This window comes from Megalopta genalis, unplaced genomic scaffold, assembly GCF_051020955.1.
Source record: "Megalopta genalis isolate 19385.01 unplaced genomic scaffold, iyMegGena1_principal scaffold0021, whole genome shotgun sequence".
NCBI classification, from domain to species: domain Eukaryota; kingdom Metazoa; phylum Arthropoda; class Insecta; order Hymenoptera; family Halictidae; genus Megalopta; species Megalopta genalis.
Window position 1 is genome coordinate 2896390 of NW_027476091.1, and position 7377 is coordinate 2903766.

The 7377-nt window shown below is 38.9% G+C and overlaps 1 long non-coding RNA gene across 1 annotated transcript; it reads right to left on the reverse strand.

The window, feature by feature from the left end:
• Positions 1 to 470: 470 nt before the first annotated feature.
• On the reverse strand, positions 471 to 1378 carry LOC143260827 (uncharacterized). The gene is made up of 4 exons (XR_013035098.1): positions 997 to 1378; positions 813 to 917; positions 656 to 733; positions 471 to 561 (listed from the first exon to the last, which is right to left on the reverse strand). It is a non-coding gene; the product is annotated as an uncharacterized LOC143260827 (long non-coding RNA).
• Positions 1379 to 7377: the final 5999 nt, after the last annotated feature.

Consider the following 7377-nt stretch of genomic DNA (forward strand, 5'->3'; position numbering starts at 1 on the left):
ATATTAATATTACTTTCTTCTTCTACAACACACGCAAATAAATACTATAACTTATAATCAGGTAATCAGGTTTCAACTATATTAAATTAAGAGAGAAATCAATAATATTTATAATTCGTACAAATAATAAAATTTTCCTTATTCAGAATCCTTTCAATGTAAATGAAACACTTATTGTTAAACTAAAATTTTAAAGAAAACTGACTTATTCCATTTATAACGAAAGTGACGGGCAACAGCCCCCAAAAATTACTTAATACCAAATCAGTCTTTAAAAATTTAAAAATTCTTAAAATTAACGAATAACAGTAGTTTAACCGTTGGTGCTGGCACTAAATTTACCATTATTTAATTTAAATTTTTTATTCAAACTTACATTTAATAAAAATTAACGATATATTTGGCGCTCCCTCCTCTCCCTCCTCTTCCTCCTCTTCCTCCTCTTCCTCCCCTTCCTCCTCTTCCTCCTCTTCCTCCTCTTCCTCCTCTTCCTCTTCTTTTTTCATTGCCCCTCTTCTGGGGGCCATAAACAGTTCTTTTAAAAAGTTTTTTCAGCTCTCTCTGCAACGTATAAGTATATATTATTATTATTATTTGTTATTATACATATATTACTATATTAAATTATATATAAAAGTATTTTTCATTTACTTACATTAGCAGCCACTAGGTTCGCCAGGTTAGGCCTAGCTGTCCCCCGAGCCAGCTGGCCTAACATATTTCGCCACTGCGACTGTAACATAACAGCAGAATTAGAAGTATATATATTATGAATATACATTTCATCGTACATATATATTGCATATACCTACAGTTTTCCCGGCGTTGAATGCCAGAGCGACTTCTCTCCCTCCGGTCAAATGGAAGGTGGTTTCCGCCTACCGAGCCAATTTAGCAAGAACTGTCTTCATACTTGCCTGTAACATAGACGTGGAATTAGAAGTACATACATTATGAATAAGCATTTCATCGTACATACATATTGCAAATACATACAGTTTTCCCGGCGTTGAATGCCAGAGCGACTTCTTTCCTTCTGGCCAGAACATTGTCGGTCGTTCCCTCAACCGCAGTGGCGCTGTCAATGGTAGCATCGCAAGCACACCTCACTGCCGATCCGCGTGAACATCATCTGCAACATGCAAGGAAAAATTCGCACACGAAGTGTGCAACCCGACATTGCGTGGGTACGCTCGAGCGAATCTAATGACTCGCGAGCTCAGATCTGTTTTAAATTTCCTTCGCTGAAATAATCAGCGAAGGCGCACACGAAGTGTGCAACCCGACATTGCGTGGGTACGCTCGAGCGAATCTAATGACTCGCGAGCTCAGATCTGTTTTAAATTTCCTTCGCTGAAATAATCAGCGAAGGCGCACACTAAGTGTGCAACCCGACATTGCGTGGGTACGCTCGAGCGAATCTAATGACTCGCGAGCTCAGATCTGTTTTAAATTTCCTTCGCTGAAATAATCAGCGAAGGCGCACACTAAGTGTGCAACCCGACATTGCGTGGGTACGCTCGAGCGAATCTAATGACTCGCGAGCTCAGATCTGTTTTAAATTTCCTTCGCTGAAATAATCAGCGAAGGCGCACACGAAGTGTGCAACCCGACATTGCGTGGGTACGCTCGAGCGAATCTAATGACTCGCGAGCTCAGATCTGTTTTAAATTTCCTTCGCTGAAATAATCAGCGAAGGCGCACACTAAGTGTGCAACCCGACATTGCGTGGGTACGCTCGAGCGAATCTAATGACTCGCGAGCTCAGATCTGTTTTAAATTTCCTTCGCTGAAATAATCAGCGAAGGCGCACACTAAGTGTGCAACCCGACATTGTGTGGGTTCGCTTCAGGTTTTTTAATTAGTTTTGTGCTAATCACAATTGGTTTTTTGTACTCCGTTTCTGTGGCCTCTCGGATACTCATGTTCCTAATGTAGCGGCTGTCCAATATTTCGGGCAACATACAATGGACGTAGAATCGCGACAATTTCGATTTCATTTCGTTCTGCCAAAATGTGTCGTCTTTGGTTACTTTTATAGTTTTCATACCCTTTGGTGTCCACAAACAAAACAGACAATATTGTCGACCTGTTATGTGCAGTTGTCCCTGCACTTGGTAAAAATAGTGATGGGTTCTGCGTAATGCAGTACCTGCATCATCTTCAAATATTCTTCGTAGTGGTTGAATATTTTTTATCGCTTCTTCTGGCGAGAATTTTTCTGCCGTCTTCGGGCATTTAATTTCCACGATACCGTCGTCGTCAATTATGCCGTCCGGAGTTGCCCCCAAAAATGGTATCTCTGCATCAATGAAGAGACCGCATTTGCGGATTTCCACGTCTTCCTCCTTCGCAAGTTGTTCGCGGGCAATATTCTCACACTGCCGACCATATTCAATGGCAGGCAGCTGCAATATGTTTGGATACAGCAGTGACTTTACCAAATTTCCACACTTGGTTGTTTTCCTTCGCCGACACACTTTGCCAAAGTTCGACGCTGTAAGTAATTTGGATCGGTATGTATGCCACTCGTGGCTTTTATTTTGTTCTACCGTATCCCTCTCTATTTTCTTTCGATTCGTTTGCCAGTCCTGCAGCATCTCCATGTGCCTTTCTTTTTCAAAGCTAAATAGATGTTGCTCCATATCCGGTTTCTCTGCGCTAACTCCATAATCCGGGTCCATTGCTGAACAAAACGGGTTTCTCACCTTCTTCGGAGACTTTCTTTTCCTTTCGTTTCCTTTTTCATTAATGCCTTTCCTTCTTTCTTCTAATTGTTCTATCAATTTCGGCGGCTTCACACCCTTGCCCTCTATTACCTTTGATATTAGTTTTTGCGTGTTGTGCTGTACAACAGCAGCTGCACATCTCGCAGAATATGACCCTCTCTGGCCCCAATTTAACCTTTTCCCACCGGTATATTTTGCAATGATTGCATTGAGGTTCTCAACTGAATTGTTTGTAGTATTATGTAACAAACTTTCAGCATGAGCCATCAATGGACGGAAGATCTCATGCATCCGGTTATATGTGCCGATTTTCTTGAGATGCGGTACCAAGTTGTCTTCTCCCGTGTTTTCTGGGCGGTCGCAGAAATATCCTAGTCTTCGACACTCCTTGTGCTCTCCGAAAACGTGGCTGGGAATATTTAGTAGATCCGTTTGCAAATTTTTTATTCTTTGGTGGGTCGGAAGATTTTCCTTCGATCTGTAAACTGCAGCCTTCACAACATCCGTGCGCAGTCTACGAATGTTATTTTCCACGGCTTTTCGATAAATGCCAGGTGGAGTCTTCTTTACAACATCTTTCAGTTTGTTGCAAAAATTGCGCAATAAATGGTTCGTGCACTCAATCTTTTTCACACGAACCATCTCTGCCTTGTATGGATCACAATCCAAAATCCTTTTATATACGCTGCTGTCGCCATCGGCAATCAATATATTATATATCAGACCTCTTTTTTCTATGCTGGTCTGGAAACCCTCAGCAATTGCAGCACTCTCCATTCTCGTGGATGTCTCATTTCGTCCCCAGTTCTTGAAGCATCTATGTTCTCTGGGGCTTTCCTTCCTCTTCGAAGCGTTGTGGCAAATCAAACACACTTTATTTTTCACACCTGCAAATAACACTTTTTTTGTGTGGTATCCCGCTATTGCACCAATACCGGACAAGGAGTCATGCCTTCCAGTATGGTACGATCTTTTCATCCAGCTGCCGTCAGCCACGACGGGGATGAAAGGGATACCGGAAACTGAAACGTCGCCTCTTCGGACGGCTAATTGTTTCTCCTCTTCTGCCGCTGCTAGCATTTCTGCTTCAGCAAGACTCACCAAATCTTCAACAATGTCGTCATGACGTCTTCGATATTCCGTCCTTGACATGCATGGAATGTTCATTGTTGCAAACATTTCTTCCATCTTTGCGTAACCACCTCCAGAAGTGATTGCAGCGAGGGTCGTAGTATAATTCAAGTCCATTGTTTTGTTGTCTGCCGTTTGACTGTGCACTTCCGCTTCATATTGGCACATCTTGCACTTCAGAGTTATCGTTGCTAACAATCCCGAGCGCTTCATCCCGATCACTTGCAAATGTTGCGTGGTACATTCGAACGTTGCCGAGTGGTACCCTATCAGTAGTACCTGCTCCACCACGAACCGGAAGTCCGTTATGGTTAATCCTTCATCGATGATTGGCTGTGCACATGATTGCTCTTGCGTTCCTGGCTCGATGATGAAATGGGGCATTTCTTGACTTACCTCCGCTGCTTCGATCTTCTCGGTGCGCATCTTCCTTGCCGCTGCAGCTTGTTGAGTTCTATAAATGCAAAATATACAAACAAAAATAAAGGTTTTCAAATGAGTACTATACCGTTCGATCTAAATAGATTGATATTATTAATTAAATAATGTGAGCCAGTCACTGTGCCGTTGCAACCATTTCGAATCATAACCTGGAGTAAGCCGTTCAATCTTTCCATTTTAATTGAACACTTGCAAATGATAACGATGACAATACAAGTAGCAACGATTTGTTGCATAGCAATTGAATCATATTGAACTGTTAATTATATGAATCAATTTGCTTTGTTGGAGTGAGAATATATATAGATATATATATATTATTCTAATTGCGGCTAAAAAATTGGCTACAAAATATTTTTCATACATACAATTTATGAATTCATCTAAAAATTTAGATAGTTTTCATACGAGTGACAAGTAGAGATTAATTTTTAATATTACATGAAAGTTTGAATAAGAAATTTAAATTAAATAATGGTAAAAATTCAGTGCGCCAGCACCAACGGTTCGACTGCTGTTGTTCGTTAATTTTAAGAATTTTTAGGGGCTGCAGTTATCTCGATGGTAAATTTTAATAATTATCTGGGTTGAATAAATTTATGGGAACCGTACAAATCGCACGTCGCTTTCATTATAAATGGACTAAGTCGTAACGGTGTAAAAGTATGGGACAATGTTTTCATTAAAATTTTAGTTTAACAATAAGTGTTTCATTTACATTGAAAGGATTCTGAATGAGGAAAATTATATTATTTGCACAAATTATAAATATTATTGATTTCTTAATTTAATACATTTGAGAAAGGGAATTACATGATTATAAGTTATAGTATTTATTTACGAATAAATTTAATGATTTTAAAATGTGTGTGCGTGTGTTGTAGAAGAAGAAAGTAATATTAGTATAAGTAAAAGTGATTTTTTCGTACTTTTTGTATCAGGGTTAATTAAAATAAAGTTAGTGTTTTTAATGATCTCGAAAGTAAAAGAGTTAATTTAATATTTCTGTTATGTATCATAATAGTTATTAATAATGAATTGATGAGTTTATGTTGGAAGAAAATCCTAACTTTGGCATTGTTAGTTGTTACATTTTGTATTGGAATCTTTGTTTTTTCTTTTCTTTTTTACGGACATTATTCTTTCATACTTTTAAATATATTTATTCATTTATCCTACATCAAATTGAATTGGTTAGTTTAGGGTATTCAATAATAATTGAAATAAATAATGGTTCATTGTCGTATAAAGTATTAAAGTCGTGTAAAGAATTAAGTTTAGATTTATGGTGATTGAAGATTTAAATTTTTATTAATATTAATCAGTAAAATTAAATGATTTGTATTTCATAACAATTTTATTACTTTGTTGTAATATAATTTAACTTAACTGTATAAATTTATTTTAATACTAATTTAAAATTGGACTTTTGAAATTAGAATATTTAAATTTTCAGTAGTTTTAAGCAATAAAATTAAATATTTTGTATTATGACAATTAGACCGCATTTCCACGGTGGACAGTCGCATGAATTGGGGAAAACCGTAATTCGTTTTTTATGGCCATAAATCCGGTCGACGGGCTAACGATGCATACTGTCAATGTCGTACTAAGAGAAAGAAACAGTTGTGCGTTTGTCGTAAATTATGTTGAGTGCGAGCGGCGATTGTGTCGCGCCTTCGACTGACGATATACACACGACCAGGCACTCGAGGCCCCAATAGTGTTTGGTTTCCTGGATCGCAGACAAAATATATATATATTGCCGGGTAAGTGGCCGAGGACTGTCGCGTGGTTTTCCACAGATCAGTTTGTTTTTCCTTTAGAGAATCGCGGGCCTCGGGGCATTCGTTGAATTATTAGGGGCTGAATGTATAATCAGGTACGCTATACAGTATGTTATACAATACTTACATTAAACAACTTAAGAAACAGTTTCAGATATCTAGAAATAAAGAAATAAATACAAGACATGCCCATAAAGCGACATTTTATTAGAAAATAAGCTTACATATTGCAAAGAAAATATATTAGGAATTGTAGATCTCGATAAGTTACATGCATGCCGAAAATTTCATCGAAATCAGTTAACGCAAGGTCATAGTTACGAGCATTAAACAAATTTTAAAACAGCAACTTTCTCACAATTATTGGACAGAAATATTAAAAATCAGGACAAAACTGCGATTTTTGCGATCTTTAATTGTTTACCGCTTATACCAAAGTCAACCGATTCCGCTGAAATTTTCAACATGCATATAAATTACCGAGATCTATGAAATGCATTTCTTAAATCTTCGTTATATATATTTCGTCATATATTATTTTCTTTAATCATTCTAAGCAATAACAAAATTCAAGTTGTTCAGTCCAGTTCTAAGCAAGTTATGGCGTTTTAAAAGTTGTCCGAATATTAATATAAATAAATATGGCCGCGACGCCATATATCCGCAAGAACCGATTGCCCACGTGGAAGACACGTGCTTCCAGTTTCGCAAGCTTTCTCAAGACGCCATATGCGTAACGCACGTGGCGTGTAATAATTCGCACTGGCGAATAATTAGCCCAGCCGAGAGAAGGTGTCCGAGCCATCGAAATGTAAATGAAGAAATTCGTACTGATAATGAGACTTACCGAAAAACCGATCAGAAATTCCCAGTTACGAATGCGGATCCTGGCCGGTCACTAGTCTTGACATATCTTTGGAACGGTCGCTGCCAGTTGTTGCCAGCACTGTCCTTTATTATTTCGCCTGCTGCCCTATGGTCTTTAGCGGCTATCTTCCTTCATTTCGTATGAATTAATCTCGGCTCGAATTGTCACAGTTATACTTATTTCTTCCAAACACCCAACGCTACGGTCTACGCGACAAAGATCCTCGTTCTCGGCAGATCGCTTCTTCAGCTAGAAACGAGGCATTCCCCACTCCCCAGACTCACGGCTCGGCACGACGCACAAACCCTACGCGCACTCGCCGTTGCTCAGGGCCGGCACCATTCGACTCAGCCCACGCTCCGAGCGTCCTAGATCTCGCGGCATAATTCAGTGACTGTAGAGAATACCGCAACATGTTACA